The sequence below is a fragment of the Heptranchias perlo genome, chromosome 4 (assembly GCF_035084215.1).
Source record: "Heptranchias perlo isolate sHepPer1 chromosome 4, sHepPer1.hap1, whole genome shotgun sequence".
Taxonomy (NCBI): domain Eukaryota; kingdom Metazoa; phylum Chordata; class Chondrichthyes; order Hexanchiformes; family Hexanchidae; genus Heptranchias; species Heptranchias perlo.
Window position 1 is genome coordinate 134,272,248 of NC_090328.1, and position 19,324 is coordinate 134,291,571.

The following is a 19,324-nucleotide window of genomic DNA, read 5'->3' on the forward strand; positions in this document are numbered from 1 at the left end:
CACTGGCTACAGTTATACAGCAGGAATTCTGAAGCCCAGTGTGAGACTAATCACCTCTGTAAGATGATCTGGCTCTGCTTGAGGAAAACATTTTTTACGCAGCGAGTTGTTTTGATCTGGAATGCACTGACTGAAAGGACGGTGGAATCAGATTCAATAGTAAGTTTGCAAAGGAAATTGGATAAATACTTGGAGGGAATAAAATTACAAGGCTATGGAGAAAGAGCAAGGGAGTGGGACTAATTGGATAGCTCGACCAAAGAGCCGGCACAAACACTATGGGCCGAATGGCCTCCTTCTGTACTGTATCATTCTATGATTCTATGGGAGAAAAATTCGATAGGGCCTATTACTGGCCGTACGTAGAACTTCGTCCTGCCTCAGTATTCATCGTCATTCTGTGTCGAAACCCAGGTCTTGCACGCCAATTCAATGCAATTTGCACTTTCCACCAGCAGGGGGAGCCCCAATTACTTAAAGGGAGGATGTCTTTTAAAATCTTTTAAAGGCAGCTGGTACCTATTATTTGCTAAAAAATAACAGTCTGCAGTCTGCACAGAGTCTGAACGGAGATCAGACATCGCACATGTAAAACACAGATGCAGGTCCCATCCCTATGTTTATACTCTGATGAGTTATGTTAAAACATTGAATAAAGGTTGCACACTACTAAATCCCACATCCTTCAATCTGCATGCCAGACCTCACCAATCTGCCGACCTGAGTTGGTACCAGGCCCTGCGAGAGTGCGTGCACCAAGGTTCTCTGCTGATGCACAACAGGCCTTAGTGCAAGAGATGGACAGAAGAAGGGACATCCTATATCTGCGGGGGTGGTGGAGGGGTTGGGGGGCAAGAGGCCCTCCAGACATATGGCCAAAAGGAGGCAGCGGGGGATGAAGTCAACGCCAGGCATACAGCACCACGAACATGGATGCAGTGCAGGAAGAAATTCAATGCTTTGACAGGAGTGGTCAAGTTGAGTGAGGTCAACTGTCAAGTGGTGTCTCCTACCAACTGCTCCACACACTACACCCCCCCATCACCCACATACCAACAAACTCTTTCCATCAGTACTCAACTCTTCCAATCAGATGCTTCCTCTCACCCTTACACATTACCACTGTTGCAAACCGCCCACCCACAACTCACAGGCCACATACACTGGCAGCTATTCAACCATGACAGGCACATTGCCCAGACACATGTCTCACTTTTTTGCAGGAGAAGGTGGCGCATAACAGGAGGCAGCAAGTGGCAGTGGCATTTAGCCCCTCGAGCCTGTTCCAACATTCAATAAGATCATGGTTGATCTGTGACCTAACTCCATATACCCGCCTTAGCCCCATATCCCTTAATACCCTTGGTTCACAGAAATCTTTCAATCTCAGGTTTAGAATTCACAATTGAGCTAGCATCAACTAGCCGTTTTCAGAAGTGCGTTCCAAACTTCTCCCACCCTTTGTGTGTAGAAGCATTTCCTAACTTCACTCCTGCACCTCCTGGCTCTAAATGTTAGGTTATGTCCCCATGTCCTAGTATTCAAATATAGGAGACCTTCAAAAACAGTTACAAATATCTCGGCAGCCAGAAGCAATAATCCAGCCACTAACCTGTAAATCCTGCATGGGCCCTTTAAATAGCGCTGGTTGGGGTCCTCCAGACACTCCAAGACACGTTCAGATGGCCGTGCTTAAGACTGTGCGTTGAGTTGAGTATTAAGTGCCAAAATGGTGTCTATCACTTTAAATCAGCATCGCACACTGAATGCATCCATTTTCTCCTTGCTTTACACGCTTCCGGCGTTTGGTATTTGCGCCTGCGCTAACTCCTATACCAAGATGGCGTCCGGTGCACGTCACGCTTGAAACATGCGTGCGCAGCCAAGACACCATCTTGGATGTTCGAAAGACTGCATAGCACTGTAACAATGGGCACTGCACGGCCCAATTCAGCACCCTATGAGTCCATTTTCTGAATTGTAATTGGCGTTCCCTTTCTCCCCTATACTAGTAATGCTGTTACTTGTCAATTTATTTTTCTGTAAAAAAACTGTTTTCATGGCAGTTTGATGGCATAACATGTTGGTAGCCAGTATCATACATTTCTTCTTTGTGATTATCTCCCATCCCCCTAATTATCCTGAACAATTAGTGTATTTGTTGAGGTGACAAGCCAAAGTAAATCCATGCCACTGACAGCTGGTTGAAGAGTAGCACTGCCAAAGCCCTAGGAGGAGGTCATTTCTTTGCCTGTTTGGTTAGGGAATGGTATGCAACACAGAGGGAACCCAAAGAAGAGAGAGAAAATAAGTTTTATTAAAAAAAACAGTATTTAATTTATTAGACTTCTTTACCCTGTCAAAAAAAATTGAAAGCTATGTTAATTTGTCTTGTCTGTCTAACATATTTACTCAGGATATTTTTCAAAGAAAATTCAGACCACAGCGGCTATGTTGCATTGTACTGAAGAAGAAATTAAGTCATCTCAATTATTAACTGCTCCAATTCCTGCCATAAATAAATGTACCCTCCTCAGTAATGGATTATGCCAACCAAGCAGGCTGAATGATTTAATGAAAGGACCCCCTGTTGCCACATGGAGTGAGTGGTGCAACATACCCTGTACGTTGCTAAGTTTAGAGATAGGTGCCTTTTTTCTTAACATTCTCTTCTAATGCAACAATCCATAAACACAGACACACATAGTACATGGCTGGTAGTGCAATAGCAGATCACTAGTCTGTAATTTCAAGTTATATATTTTTTTTAAAACCACCGTTGATGGCCGAGTTGCTCGGCAAATTGTCTCGGACCAATGCAGTCATATGGTTAGGTTCCAACAGAGAATTACACTCAAATGCACTTAATTTAAGTGTAATGAGTGCCAATTCCAGATGTACCAATTTTCTAAATCCCATCTCAGGGACACAAAGGAAAATCACAGTCTGTCATGCTACCATCATGAAACAACTACCTTCTGTTTGTATCCAATAAATTTTTTAAAAGTCCATTTACTGGTTTCCTGCTGTTATGTTTGCCCCATAGCCTTCCCTCATATGCAATGCCCTAATTCTTTGTCATGATGTGGAGATGCCGGTGATGGACTGGGGTTGACAATTGTAAACAATTTTACAACACCAAGTTATAGTCCAGCAATTTTATTTTAAATTCACAAGCTTTCGGAGGCTTCCTCCTTCGTCAGGTAAATGTCATTTACCTGACGAAGGAGGAAGCCTCCGAAAGCTTGTGAATTTAAAATAAAATTGCTGGACTAATTCTTTGTAGCTGCATTAGCATCAGCATCAGCACTGAGTCAAGGTGGCCAACTGGAAAAGTAGGATAGGGCATGTGCACATACACATATGCTCACATATTCAGGTCATCTTCTGGACAAAATTGGACAAATCCAGAATATAGCACAATTGAAACAATACCAGGACACTGTGTGACTCTTCGGATTCTACAGATCTGAACTGAGTACTTTGTGGATAGCTTGGCCAGCACAAAATAGAGTGAGGTCCACTTTCACCCAAGGCTAGGTCCTTACAAGTTTGACCAGGATACATCCATATTCTTCTTCTTGTCTGCTTCTGAATGGAATTCTCTTGAATCAATAAGATTGTTCCAAATCTGTCCTCAATGTTGTTTTGAAAGTAGAGTAGATCTGACAATCATGTTTTAACATGTTATGTTCTGCTTTATTCCTGAGAGACTGAGTTGACGAGGCCATTTTATGCACTCCTCATTGCCACTATCGCAGATTGACACTCTCAGAACAGTATTGATCTTGGGTATTGCAGTCGAATTAGCATTTACTTCTGTTGCCTTCTGCTTTCTATCCTGCTCACAGCGCTAAAATTGCCTTGGTCAAACTGACTAGCGATGTCCTCAACCACTGAAACCACTGTGCATTATCCTTCTTTGCCCTTCTCGAACTTGCTGTGATGTGCATCTCCTCCACTTGTTCTCTCTTCCATGGCACCACGCTTGACTGGTTCAAACTCCTATCTGTCCAAATATAATTCTAAACAATTTTACAACACCAAGTTATAGTCCAACGATTTTATTTGAAATTTACAAGCTTTCGGAGGCTTCCTCCTTCCTCAGGTAAATGTCCAAATATAGTCATTGTATCAAACAATGGCTTCTCTGCAAGCCTTCACATGATCTTCTCTGTGGTTGCCCCCTCCTTGCCCTCATCTATTTTCTGTGTGTTGGTGTCGTCACTCGTAGGCATGGTGTCAGCTTCCATAAATATGCTGATGACACTCAGTTCTGCCTCTCTTCTACTTCCCTCGACTAACTCTGTACTGTCAGTTGGCCCGACTGACATTTAGTTGTGAATAAACCAGAATTTCTTCCAACTGAGCATCGGTCAGCCATTGTTTATGGCCTCACCCAAAAACTCTGCACCTTCCCATTGAGTCCATCCCCTTCCCTTGCTGCTCACTCAGGCTGAACTCCGTATTCTGTTTGATCCAGAGCTGAGCTTCAAACTGCATATCCTATCCATCACCAAGACTGCTTACTTCCACAAGCACAATGCCCCCTGCCTTCCCTACTTTACCCTCACTGTTGCCAACCTTGTTATTCACACCTTCATCACTGCTAGACTCAGCATCTTCAATGCACTCTCTGCTGACTCTTAACTTCCATCCTACATAAATCCCAAGTCACTCAAAACTCCACTGTACTAAGTCCCAATTGTCCATCATCCTCATCCTTGCTGATCTACACTGACTCCCTGTCCTCCAGAGGACTGAAATTAAAATCCTGTCATCAGTTACAGATCCACGTATGGCCTCACACCCCCCCCCCCCCCCCCCCCCAACTATATCTGCTGTCTTCTGCAGCTTTACATACATTCTCAAGCCCTTCAACCCTCTGATTCTTGCCTCCCGTGTACCTGCTCATCCTTCGGTTCCAACTCTGATGGCGAGGCATTCTGCTATCTCAGCCCAAACTGTCTGGAACTCCCTCCCTTAACCTTTCTCCTACTCTGTTTTTCTCCATATCTTCTAAAGTCGACCCAAAACCCACCTCTTCAATTGAGCTTTCAAATACCTCTCATAATCTTCATGCTACAGCTTGTTTTCTGCTCCTTTTTCCTCTGAGGTTCCTTGAAATATTCTTCATAGATGCTATATGAACGTAAGTTGTTGACATGGATGCGAATCTGGTCGAGACTTATTTGAAGAGATTCTCAGTTGGTTGTAAAAGTCCTTAGGAACCCATCTGCCTGACTGAGTGAATTATGGCCCACCTGCTTGCTGGCTTGAGTGCCTCACACCTTGCATGCGTGGTTACCCAGCCTCCTGCTCCAAGTGCTTTCTGTCTCACATACTTGCCCCAAGTACTTCTTGGGTTGCCCGCATGCCCAAGTGCCTCCTGGCCAACCAAGATGTGAAAGAGGAGAGTGAGACGCGGCAATGTGTGAAGGAGAGGAGCAAAAGATAGCAGGAAGTGAAGATGGAGAGTGAAAGAGAGCAAGAAAAGAGTTGTGTATAGGTCCCCTGGTAGGAGCTATGAAGTGGCAGAATATATAAATGCAGAGATTAGACAAGCATGTAACAAAGGCAGCGTGATTTTAAAGGGGGATTTTAACTTTCATTTTGATTGGGAGGAGCAGACGAGCTCGGGTCTGAAAGGTAGCAAATTTCTTGAGGGTGTTCTGGACAGCTTTCTGCAACAATATGTCCTGGAATCAAGAAGGGGGAAGGCCATATTAGATTTAATAATAAGTAATGAGCCAAATTTAGTTAACAGCCTCATGGTGCATGAACATTTATCTAATAGCGATCATAATATGATCGAGTTCAATGTTGCATTTGAAAGGGAGAAACCCATAACAGCTACTAAGACTCTTAATTTAGGTAAGGCCGACTTCATTGTAATGAGACACAGACTGTCCACAGTAAACTGGGCAAATCTGTTAATGGGTAAAACATCAGGAGATCAGTGGGAAGTGTTAAAAAATGAATTCAACATGATACAGGACCAATTTATACCCCTAAGGGGCAAGAGGTCTACTTGCCAAAAAAAAAGCAATGGACAATAAAAGAAGTAAGGGACAACATAAAACTAAAAGAAAAAGCATACAAAAATGCAAAAAATAGCACAGATCCTGGCAACTGGGAGAGATACAAAGAACAGCAAAGGGTGACAAAACAGATAGTAAGAGCTACAAAAAGGGAGTATGAAAAGAAACTTGTAGGGATATCAAAATCAACACAATTTTTTTTTACAATTATATTAGGAAAAAGAGGGTGATCAAGAGCATTGTGGGCCCCTTAAAAACTGATAATGGTGATATTGTAAATGAAAATATGGAAATGGTGGACATGTTAAATAATTACGTCAGTATTTATAGTAGAGGAAGAGGAGAGCATGCCGGACTCCCCAAGGAAACTAATTTTGAATCAGGGACATGGACTCACCATAATTAACATAAGCAAATTATCAGTAATGAAGAAAATAATGGTACTAAAGAGTGACATATCCCCAGGACCAGATGGTTTCCAGCCAAGGGTTTTAAAGGAAGTAGGTGAGAACATTGCAGAAACCCTAACTATAATCTTCCAAACTTCTCTTGATTCAGGAACCATTCCTTTAGATTGGAAAATTGCACATGTCACTCTGCTATTTAAGAAAGGTGAGAGAGGGAAACCAGGGAATTATAGACCAGTTAGCCGAGCATCTGTTGTTGAGAAATTACTAGAGTCTATAATTAAGGATGGAGTGACTAAACACCTTGAAAATTTTCAGCTGATCAGAGAGAGTCAGCATGGATTTGTAAAGGGTGGGACATACCTGACGAACTAGAATGAATTTTTTGTAGAGGTGACTAAAGTAGTAGACAGGGGAATGTCTATGGATGTTGTTTATATGGACTTCCAGAAGGCATTCGATAAAGTCCTTCATAAGAGATTGTTAGCTAAAGTTGAAGCTCATGGAATTGAAGGCAAATTATTGTCCTGGTTAGGAAATTGGCTGAGCGACAGGAGACAGAGAGTAGGGATAATGAGCAGGTACTCAAATTGGCAGGATGTGACTAGTGGTGTCCCACAGGGATCTGTGTTGGGGCCTCAACTATTCACTGTATTTATTAAATACTTAGATGATCAGATAGAGAGCCACATAAGCAAGTTTGCCAATGACACAAAGACAGGCAGCATTGTAAGCAGTGTAGATGGAAGCATAAAATTACAGAGAGATATTAATAGATTAAGTGAATGGGCAAAACTGTGGTAAATGGATTTCAATGTAGGTAAGTGTGAGGTCATCCACTTTTGACCTAAAAAGGATAGATGAGAATACTTTCTAAATGGTGAAAAGCTCGAAACAGTGGAGGTCCAAATTGACTTATGGTCCATGAATATAGGTCATTAAAATGTCATGTACAGGTACAGAAAATAATCAAAAAGGCTAATGGAATGCTGGCCCTTTTATCTAGAGGACTAGAATACAAGGGGGTAGAAGTTTTGCTACAGCTATACAAGGCCCTGGTTAGACCACACCTGGAGTAATGTGTTCCATTCTGGGCACCGCACCTTAGGAAGGATATATTGGCCTTGGAGGGAGTGCAGCGTAGATTTACTAGACTGGTACCTGGACTCCAAGGGTTAAATTATGAGGTCAAGATTACAGAAACTAGGGTTGTATTTCCTGGAATTTAGAAGATTAAAGGGTGATTTGAAGATATTAAGGGGAACTGATAGGGTAGATAGAGAGAAACTATTTTGGCTGGTTGGGGAGTTTAGGACTAGGGGACATAGTCTAAAAATTAGAGCCAGAACTTTCTACATGCAAAGGGTGGTAGAAGTTTGGAACTTTCTACTGCAAACGGCAGTTGATGCTAGCTCAATTGTTAATTTTAAATCTAAGATTGATAGATTTTTGTTAACCAAAGGTATTAGGGGATATAGGGCTAAGGCGGGTATATGGAATTAGGTCACAGATCAGCCATGATTTCAGTAAATGGCGGAACAGGCTCAATGGGCTAAATGGCCTACTCCTGTTCATATGTTCCTAGAAGTAAAGAAGAGCAAAAAAGATAGAGAATTGGAGGAGAGCAACTGAAACTGAGAAGTGAAAGGGTGTTAAAATAATGGCATGATAAATAAAAGGAAGGGAGAATGTGAACTGATGGAGAGAGTGAGAATTAAAGCAGGAGGGTGCATGCGAGCAAGATGTGAAGGAATTAGTCAGACATGCCATAGAAGGGAGAGAGAGAGACCAAAATAGAAGATAAAGATTGAAGTGTTGGAGGAGAGACAGAAGTGAAGGAAAAGGAGAATCAGGAAAAAGAGAGACAGGAGTGAAAGGACAAGGGAGAAACAAAAGTTGAAGATGGTAGATGAACAGAAGTGGAGAAGAGACAGAAGTGAAGGAGCAGAAAGGAATAGAAAAATTGAAACATTTGCAGATTTACCAGTATCCTTAACAAGAGGGGCATGACAGGCTGGGAATTATTTTGGTGAGGTTTAAACCAAAAATGTTTTAGAACTAGTAAATTTGAGTTTTTTTGTGATATTTATTGCTATGAGCAAACATGTTGCTCGAGTGAGCTGTGAGCAGAGATGGGTTTAAAAATATAAAGCATTTTTTTCCCTCCAGAGCTTCGGTGTTATTAGACCCTTGCCTCCCCCAAGGGATGGGTTACCCACACATTAATTATGCTCACTTCCCTCCAGCATTTCTGGGCTACTCCTCACCGAAAGACACTTTCACAAGCTTCAGCTGTGCCTTCTCTGCCGTGTCTCTTCCCTGAAGCCCAATGCCACTGCTTCTCGTCTCTGCTATGCCCTGGTGTGGCACCTGTGTGACGTTTCCAGGCAGTGGCTGCGCTTCGTTCTTGAGTCTGGCCACTCTCCAATCAAGACCAGTCCTGGTAATCTGGACCTGACCTTGTGGCCTGGGCCTGTAGTGTCACACCACATGAGGTATGATGTCAAACCTAGCTTGAAAAATGCTCATTTTGGACCCTCTAGGTGCTTTCTAAATCTATCAGATCTTGACTTGGGTGCTTAAAGTTCCTCCCCTCCTGCTCTCTAAATATTTAAATATCTGACTTTTGGGAGACAGGTTTGCACTTGTATGTATCGAAGCATGTGTAGAGCTCTATTTAAAACAGCACAGTTTAAGTTCCAGCCAGGCAGGAGCCAAGCAATACAAAGAGGGTTCTGCCTGGCTGGAACCTGAACTGCAGTGATTGGTCTCAGGCTGGTCGCAGTGTTGTAAATGCATCCTAAGTGACAATATCTATTTGCAAGGGACCAAGCAGTAATCAGAGCATTGCTGCATTTCTCACTTCCTTACTGATTTGTCTGTGTACTTCCATCAAGGAATAAAATTGATCTTAAAAATTCTAAAGTATTGGAATTGTTCTTTATTTGTGAACCTTTTTTTAATATTTTAATCAGGCAAATTGACTAATTTATTTCCAGTGTGCAGGCAACATAGATGCTGGGATTATAAAATGTAAATATTACTTACAAGGAATATTGATTCTGCAAACACTAAAAGGGAGTATATTTCCCTCTGTTAACTACTGATGCAAAAAAAATAGACCTGAGCATGAAACAGTGATCCCTGATTCTACTCGCATCTCCTCTGACTAAAGTAGATAAATGGAGGGAAATATACCATTAACGGTTTGATATAGTTTTATTTTCATTCAGACACTTGTTGGTTTGTGAAAATAGATGCCCCACCAGTAAAATTTACATTTTTAATTTGACATAACTAGAATTTAGTTTTGCAATTGTACAATTTTTGAAGAGAATGATCTCGTCATTTATCTTTAATCAAACTCACTGCACATTTTCTGCAATCATGCTTTTGATGACGATTCTATTGGTGAAGAACTCATTTTTGGACTGGTATCAACAAGTTGTCTCATTGGAGTACAATGGGCTGCTGGCTTTACTGACTGGAAAGTTTACTGAAGGGTAGCACATCTCTATTTGAGATGAGGAAAACACATCAAGGATTGATCTAGTCATGTCTTTGATGCAGCCAGCTCAATCTTCAGAGTTCTACAGCTTGATTGGCTGAAAAAAGCAGTTTAAAAAAAACAAATATTTCACGTTTTTCTTATTTTTTTACCTTTTCTCTTCACTCACCTTTGTCAATTTTTCCCCCTTTGCTTCTCTCCTCCGGGTATTAACTCCTCTCTGGAGTACTTTTGCCCTCTGGTACTTCGCTAGGCATTCATCTGTGAGTCTTGATAGTGAATTTTGCTGGGATATTTACCGACAAGGGGAGGGTGACAGCATAGCTGAACCTAATTCTGTCCTCAAATGGCATCCACTAGAGTGCACTCCCAGTGGGATCATTGGATAGTGATCAGGAGGGGCAAACTGTGGCATACCTGAGCTCACATCAGATAAATCAAATGTAGGACCTCTCTGGTCTGTACAGTTCGACTATTTACTAGATAACCTTGCTGAGGGTTAATTTTTGCAGTTTAATGTAAGGTTTCTAATTTAGACATTGATGTTGCACTGATTTATATAGTAACACTTTAAGAAAAAGGTTACTTCATATGGTTTTATTGTTAATATTCATCTGTTTGAAAGTTACATGGTGAATGCAAGTCATTTAGTTTTTAATCTGTGAATTCAGATTTTTTTCGCTTATCATAAAGTTTTCTATGTACTATGGAATAAAAAGGTTGTATCCATCACTTCTATATCCTAAGCTTTTTTCTTCACCTTGATGGTACTTCTTTGTGAAAAGAACTGAGGAAAGACCTCTACCCAAAATATTAGCCTATATTTCTTCTGTTTTCAGATACTGATAAACCTAATGGCTATTTCCTCAATATTTTCCGTTTTTGTTTCAGATATCCAGCATTTGCTGTCGCTTTTTATCTCAACAGGGTAGCACCAGCTTGGCAATGCAATGAGGTATGTGGCTCATAGGGTATGTGACTCATCTTCCCCACATGGCACTTTTTAAAATCTGTGGGTGCTACCTTGACTTAGCTTGAGCATGTAGCTTGTATCGACCATTTCATCAGTATGCAAATTATTTGTCATAGCCATAATTTCTGTCAAGCTGCTCATTCCTAGCATCCAGTCATATAATTATAGTGGCAAGATTTACTCTGTGAAATATTAGCATTTATGTATGAAAGAGTAATTGGATTACTGCCGCAATGATTTATCGTGAAAAAATAACTTTGTGAAATGTAGGAAAAATGTTTCTTCCTTTCCATCTTGTAGATTAGACTTTTAGATTCCCTGTGATCGGGTCCAAATTCTGCCCATGGTGGAAGGTTGTGATGAAGTTACTAATGAGGTCATATGATTTTTGACTCTGTGCAGAAAACCATTTACACCCAAACAAACATTGGGTGGGTGATTCACATTGGTTAAAAAATACAGCCAAAAATCTGATTTCCGCCCAAAATTCAATATTCCCCTTGTAGGAATAGGTTGGGAATTTACTGACCTTTTATTGTTTAGTGTAGATCTTAACTACTCCCACAAAAAGAAACGGTTTGTTCCCTACTTAGGAGTATCATAAACATGAACTTGCAATGATTGAAAGTGATTCATATTTTATGTATATATTTGCAAATAATTTTTATAAAAAGCCTGAGACTCTGCGATATCGTGACAAACAATATCAACTCCTTAAATGTGGTGCTGGTAAAACAGCTTCTGGCAATTCAGTCCTCTCCTACTTTTGTTTTGTTCCTGTTATATTTCTCACTCTATCTATATAAAATTGAATAATATTAGCTTGAATTTTGACACAATCTGGCTGTCTCGCTGTTTGAGTATTGAATCATGGCATCACATAGCACTGTGTTTGTAAAGGTACACTAATGAGGGAAGCCATAGGAAAATCTTCAAACCTGAGGATGAAATTGTTTTGCAGATAATTTGCAAGGTCCTTTCTGAGTTCTTGAGCAAGACTAGCACATTTATTGTATATCCGTAGAAAACATTTGATTTGTGCTCCGATGCTCATTGTACTGTCGCTGTTCTTGAAATGTGGGGAAGGGACAAAGCAGAAATCAGAAACTGGACAATTTGTAGAAAATGGTAAAGTATTTAAAAAAAAGAGGACCTCAACTATGGGTTAGGGGTGAGGCTCCTCTTAAAAATATTGTAAGAAACATTCCTAATCATAACAGGAGGGGAGGCCACAAACATAAATAAACTGAATCAAAGGCTGAATGGGAGTGATAAGGCCGTAATAAGAAGGGGACAAATACTGCTTGTTAAATACCTTCCATAACAACTCAGACTGACTAGTTAGTCTTGTTATGACTCTTTGAACTGGTTGAGATGGAGATTCACCTGTTTTGGACAATTTTCAATCACACCTCAGTGGTCTTATATCTGACATCTAGGCTGCATCTGTCACATTCCAGATGTTGCACTTTTTAAAAAAAAATCTTGATAAAGGGAAACAAAGCCAGACATTTAATCAAAAGCAAAATACTGCGGATGCTGGAAACCTGAAATAAAAACAGAAAATGCTGGAGAAGCTCAGCAATCAGGCAACATCTGTGGAGAAAGAAACAGAGTTGACGTTTCAGGTCGAAGATCTTTCGTCAGAACTGGAAGATGTTAAAGAGTAAATGCCATGTTTTTAAGCAAATACAGAGCCAGGGAAAGAGTCAGGGGGGGGGAGCGAGGAGAGGGGAAGAAAGAACAAAAGGGAAGGTCTTTGATAGGATAGAGGGCACGAGTGATTAAATGACGAAAGGCATGATGGTGCAAGGCAAGGCAGGTGGTAATGGGACAGGTTAAGAAACAAAAGATGGGTCTGGACTAGCTGTGAATGACAGCAGCAGAACCATTACCAGCACTAGCTGACCGGACTGGATCTGTAATTGCTTAAAAACTTTAACTCTTTTAACATCTTCCAGATCTGACGAAAGGTCTTCGACCTGAAACGTTAACTCTGTTTCTCTTTCCACAGATGCTGCCTGACTTGCTGAGCTTCTCCAGATATTTAATCATGAATTCTTCTGAGCTCAAGCCTAAAATTTAAAAGTAATTTTTTTACATCTATTTCACTTCCTAAGGAGCTACAATCACTTCGATTTACAGGGAAATATTTTAGGAGGAGGCTTAAAGGGACTGACCAGGTTAGCTGGTAAGAATTATAACTGTGTGTTACAACTAGTATCTTGTAACCTTTCAGAAGCTGAAGTCTACATTTTGATTTTTTAATCAAACCCAGCTCTTTAATTGAATAATGGGTCCTATTTTTAAAAGTTTTTTTTAACTGCATCTTTAGTCCAGTTTCAGCAAAGTTATAAAAGAATAAGGGTAATAACACTAGGGCCTGTTTTTCAGTCCTGACGCTGAGGAGGCCTGCCAGCAAATGCTGTCAGTGAAGGGGATGGGGAAAATGGAGTGCAGCTGCAGTTCTTAAAGGTTGCAGCAGGTACTTAAAGCTGTTGCTTAATTGTCGCTGGGCAGAAAGCTGGAAATAACTGGCCAATGATGCAGAGCAACATCATTTTCCGATACTGCTTTAGAGGTGCTGCTGCTGCTGCAAGGAGTGCAGCAAAGAAGGGTGGTCTTGTTTGGAATATTCCACACAGGAGACGTATATATCCTCTGCTTGGCAGGAGGTGATGGACAGAGTAAATGCCATGTCAACAGCTACTTGCATTTATATGGTGCCTTTAATGCAGAAAAACATGCAAAAGGGCTTCACAGAAAGATGAGGATAAATGGACGCTGAGCCAAAGATCAGCCTCAGGAAGTCTGCCAAAGTAAGGCTGGTCAATATTTTCCTCTCCAAAATAGATGGGCATATTATGCATGTCACAGAGTTCCCTTTCATTCTGTTGGCTGCACTCTCGGCCCTCAAGTGATAGCTCTTTCCAAGCTTCATATGCATGCCACTGTTGCAGCAGGGCATACTATTACTGTTACTTAAAACTAGAACTGTTGTCACATCAGCATTTGGAAAGATAACCCCATCAAGTGATCTTACAGCATAACCTAACAGCATGATGCATATTCATTTACTCACACAGAAGCTGGAATGTAGTGTGGACACTTGGCTCTCGCTCTGTGTGCCTTTCAAACATCCAATGTTTTAACAATACTACTTTGTTCATAGGACAAGATGCTGCATAACTGAGAGGAGAACCCCTTATTTTAGACTATTAAACAGACTATTTGGTCTGAGAACATAGAGGGAATGGGCCAGGGTGAAGCGGGAGGCCTTGGGGCTATTACCATTCTTTCCTTGTTGTCATTCCTTCCTTCACTCACACACCCTCCAGCACACTGCCATGACACAGATTATCAGCTATACAATCCTATTTAGAAGGGTTGTCTTGCACCCAGCTATAGGATCCTCTTCTGTTTCTGTGAGTGAATCTCAAAAACAAGTTACAGATCCTAGTGGCACCCAAGAAACCAGCACCTCACAGCACCTTGTGCCACTCACTCCTATAGCATGCGTCAGTGCAGATACATCCACCTCAGGGGATTTTGATAGTCAGTTTGAGGAGAGTGCACTGTGTGATGTACAGAGTACAAGTGAGCATGAGCAGGTAGCGGTGGCAAAGGAGAAGCAGGAATGGACTGGTTGGAGGGCCAACTCACGTGCTTCTCCGACTACTTGGTTTTGGGGTTTAGGCCTAATTGGGTTTGCATTTAAAAGGGTGCTATCAGAGCACCAACATTTTCTGCTGTGATTGAAGCATCTTGCAAGATCTGGCTGCAACTGTTCAGTCCTGCAGGACTCTGTTTAACTGAACTGTTGTCTGCTGTGGAGCTCATGGCAATTCCAGAGGTATATGCAATGAAACCCCCAGTCAGAGTATCTCTTGTGAATGCTCAGCCTGCTGCTGTAGAAGTCTTGCACTCCAAACTATAGCAAGCTTTCTTTTCCAGTTTGAGCATGTTGGGGGAAATCAGATGAAGAAATCACTTTGCCGGTCTTCGTAACCCCTCATAACTGCAGAGAGGTCTTAGCCAGGCAGATCGTTGGACATGCTGAGGGAGTATCCAACAGCAGGGGCAAGGCTCAAATAGGTATAGATGAGAATGCCGCCTCTCAGGGAGACCCACATCCATTTCGTCCAGTAGTCCTGAAATGATGAATCATGTGCCAACCACTGCAAAATTAGTCATGGTGGCACCAGTTGCAGGCCCATCTGATGACCTAGCGCTACGGGGTGCAGGGTCACCTCAATCCCAGTCGGCTCCCTTTGCCACCCAGCTACTAGCCACCTGAGTCACTGCTGCGACAGGGGAAGCACTTAGGAGGAGCTTAAGATTAGCATATTGAACACACAAAACGTGCACCATCACCAGAGAGGATGCACTGGACCAAAAAACACGAGCCACACACAGTCAGCACTTGTAGGGGGTTAACTTTGGTTGTATTCTATTTCAACAGTGTCCAGACAATGTGCTTCTGATGGTTTGGAATACGGTGTTAGCATATTAAAGGATTAGTATCCACGATCATACAGAGGCCAATTTAGCTGAAGGTGTTCTGGGCCACTGATTGTCAGTATCTTGCTCTACTCTTGGCTCCTCTTCCACATGCTGTGGTGTTAGACCTCTCTGGATCGCTAGGTTGTGCAGTATGTAGCAGACTACAGTAACCCTAGAGATCCTATAGGGCTGAATTATAAGATGCCTCCTCACTTGTCCCAGCATCTGAACCGCTGCTTTAAAGAGTCTATAGTATGTTCAGTAATGAACCTGGTGGCTGCATTGGCCATGTTGTACCTTTGCTCTGCTGCTGTTCATGTCTGTCTCAATGGTTTCATTAAACGGGGTTGAAAAGAGTAGTCTTTCTATCTTAGAAGCCGTCCTTACTGTCCACCTTCACTAAATAGCTTCGGCTCAGAATATTGTCTTAAAATCAAGGCATCATGATTGCTGCCTGGAAAGAAGGGGTTAATCTGCATGATCCTATGGAGAAACATAGCTCTCCCCAATTGGCGGGTAAAGAGTGGGGGAGGGGCTAAAATGGAGGGCCTGCATTTCCTGCTCCCTTCCCCATTTTAATGCTGCTGGTTTTAGCAGCAGATGAGGCTCCCACTGGACTCCAGCAGAAACTTCATGAACAAATGCAAACTGGGGTTCCACGACGTGCACCCCAATGGCATGTTAACCCCGCCCCTGAGCAGGCGCTTGCTGAGGCTGCACCGACAGGTTGTCCGGAAGCCGGTGAGGTCCTTTACAATAAGTTAAAAAATATTCCTTCGTGAGGTCAAGAGGAGAAGGACTACTCCTCTGAGCCACACAGGAAAAGTCTGGGCCACTGCTGCCTCCCCCTCCCCATGCATGAGATTCTCACCACTCTCCCCTCCCAGACTTACCATGGTGCTGGCAGCCATCTCTTGGTGGGGGTGGCTTTTGGACCACCCAATCTTTGTTTGCGCTCTCCCTCCAACCAGCTGCCGATTTCCATCCGAAATGGGTAAGCAATTGACTGGCACTATTCAAATAAGGCCCAGAAGTTCAAATCTGCTGGGCCTCTGACAAAGGATTGCCGTCAACTTTCTGCCAGGAGTTAAAATCGGCCCTTCTGTGTTGCTGGTCACTGATGACCTGCACATTGAAGAAGTGGCGCCTCATGTGGTTTATGAAGGCCATGGAATTGTGTGCAGGGGCCCATATTGTCACATGGGATGCCATCAATAATGCCCTGGACTTTAGGGAGTCTTGCGATAGGAAAGGAATTGTCAGGTACCCTCATACTGCTGCTTGGTTTTCAAGAGGAAAATTATGAATCTGTTTTCCCTCATGAGCATTGCATCAGTGTCCTGCTTGATGCATCTGTGTGCTGCAGATTGATGGCCCCTGTAATAGTTTGGAATGAGCCTGAGGTATAAAACTCAGAGCTGTGGAGACCTTGACTGGAACTGGTAGTGCAGTCTCTTTGGTGGAGGTTATCTACCAGAAGACTGATTCCAGAAGTCAGCACAACTCTAACTATGAAACAGAGGGGGTCAATTTGGTCTTTGGCAGTGGTGTAAAATATGCTGCTGATTGGTTATTGTCTGTTTTGAGCTACCGCTGAGGACCAATTTTACCCCCAGAGTCTGCAAAGACAGTTCTCCGCGAACATTTCCAAATAGGTGGGCTTGGGTTAGTAGATATTTCTCTCTGGGTAAGGACATATTTGAGCAATTGATGTAATTGACCTGCATCACACCTGTCCTTTCTTCCACATACAAATAATACAAAAAGAGCAATACTCATATTAATAATTTTGATCGTAGCAATGATAAATGTTGCTGCCGAAAACCTAGAACAAAGATCTCCAAAAAAAAATAACAAGCTGTGAGAAAAAACAACCACTGGAACATTCAGCTCTCACAAACCCAAAGTTGAAGTCTACCTTCATATATACTCGGATTAAACTAATTTCCTCTTTAATCATTGACTTCCTGTCAGCCGAGAATGTGCTCAATACTGAGAGCCCATTTTAAATGAGCAATCTGAACGCACAGTGCATTCCCTCTGAGAGAATCACCTGCACTGATCTCATTAACATTCATTTTAATATTAAAATGTTGCTGCGCATGTTTTGTGTGAGAGCACTTTAAACCGGCCGAAATAGATGTAGATCCAAGCAAAAGTGATTTGTAACTGATATCAGGGCACTTAGTCGCTGTGTCTGCTCTGCTGTAACTGGAGAATTGGACCTACTGTAGTCAACCTGTCTTCAAAATTGGGGCCCTGTCTCACCTGACTACTCATGCTATATTTGTCACAATATTTGCCTGGACTAATAATCCGGAGTCATGAGTTCAAACCCTGCCACGGCAGCTGGGGGATTCAAATTAAATTAATTAAATAAAATCTGGTGTAAAAAAAATAGTATCAGTAATGGTGGCCATGAAACTATCGGATTGTTGTAAAAACCCATCTGGTTCACTCATGTCCTTTAGGGAAGGAAACCTGCCGCCCTTACCCGGTCTGGCCTATATGTGACTCCAGACCCACAGCAATGTGGTTGATTTTTAATTGCCCTCTGAAATGGCCGAGCAAACCATTCAGTTGTACAATCTCGTTACAAAAAGTCACAATAAGAATAAAACCGGACGGACCACCCGGCATCGGACCACTAGGCACCGGACACGACAAAGGCAAACCAAGCCCAGTCGACCCTGCAAAGTCCTCCTCACTAACATCTGGGGACTTGTGCCAAAATTGGGAGAGCTGTCCCACAGATTAGTCAAGCAACAGCCTGAGATAGCCATACTCACAGAATCATACCTTTCAGCCAACGTCCCAGACTCTTCCATCACTATCCCTGGGTATGTCCTGTCCCACCGGCAGGACAGACCCACCAGAGGTGGCGGTACAGTGATATACAGTCAGGAGGGAGTGGCCCTGAGAGTCCTCAACATTGACTCTGGACCCCATGAAATCTCATGGCATCAGGTCAAACATGGGCAAGGAAACCGCCTGCTGATTACCACCTACCGTCCTCCCTCAGCTGATGAATCAGTCCTCCTGTAAAATATGCTGCTGATTGGTTATTGTCTGTTTTGAGCTACCGCTGAGGACCAATTTTACCCCCAGAGCACCACTTGGAGGAGGCACTGAGGGTAGCAAGGACACAAAATGTACTCTGGGTGGGGGACTTCAATGTCCATCACCAAGAGTGGCTCGGTAGCACCACTACTGACCGAGCTGGCCGAGTCCTGAAGGACATAGCTGCCAGACTGGGCCTGCGGCAGGTGGTGAGCGAACCAACACGAGGGAAAAACTTACTTGACCTCGTCCTCACCAATCTACCTGTCGCAAATGCATCTGTCCATGACAGTATTGGTAGGAGTGACCACTGCACAGTCCTTGTGGAGATGAAGTCCCGTCTTCACATTGAGGACACATCCAATGTGTCGTGTGGCACTACCACCGTGCTAAATGGGATAGATTCAGAACAGATCGAGCAGCTTAAAACTGGGCATCCATGAGGCGCTGTGGGCCATCAGCAGCAGCAGAATTATATTCTGGCACAATCTGTAACCTCATGGTCCAGCATATTCCTCAGTTTACCATTACCAACAAGCCAGGGAATCAACCCTGGTTCAATGAGGAGTGTAGAAGAGCATGCCAGGAGCAGCACCAGGCGTACCTAAAAATGAGGTGCCAATCTAGTGAAGCGACAACACATTCATGATAAACAGCGGAAGCAACATTCTATAGACAGAACCAAGTGATTCCACAAACAACGGATCAGATCAAAGCTCTGCAGTCCTGCCACACCCAGTCGTGAATGGTGGTGGACAATTCAACAACTAACTGGAGAAGGAGGAGGCTCCGTGAACATCCCCATCTTCAATGATGGCAGAGTCCAGCACGT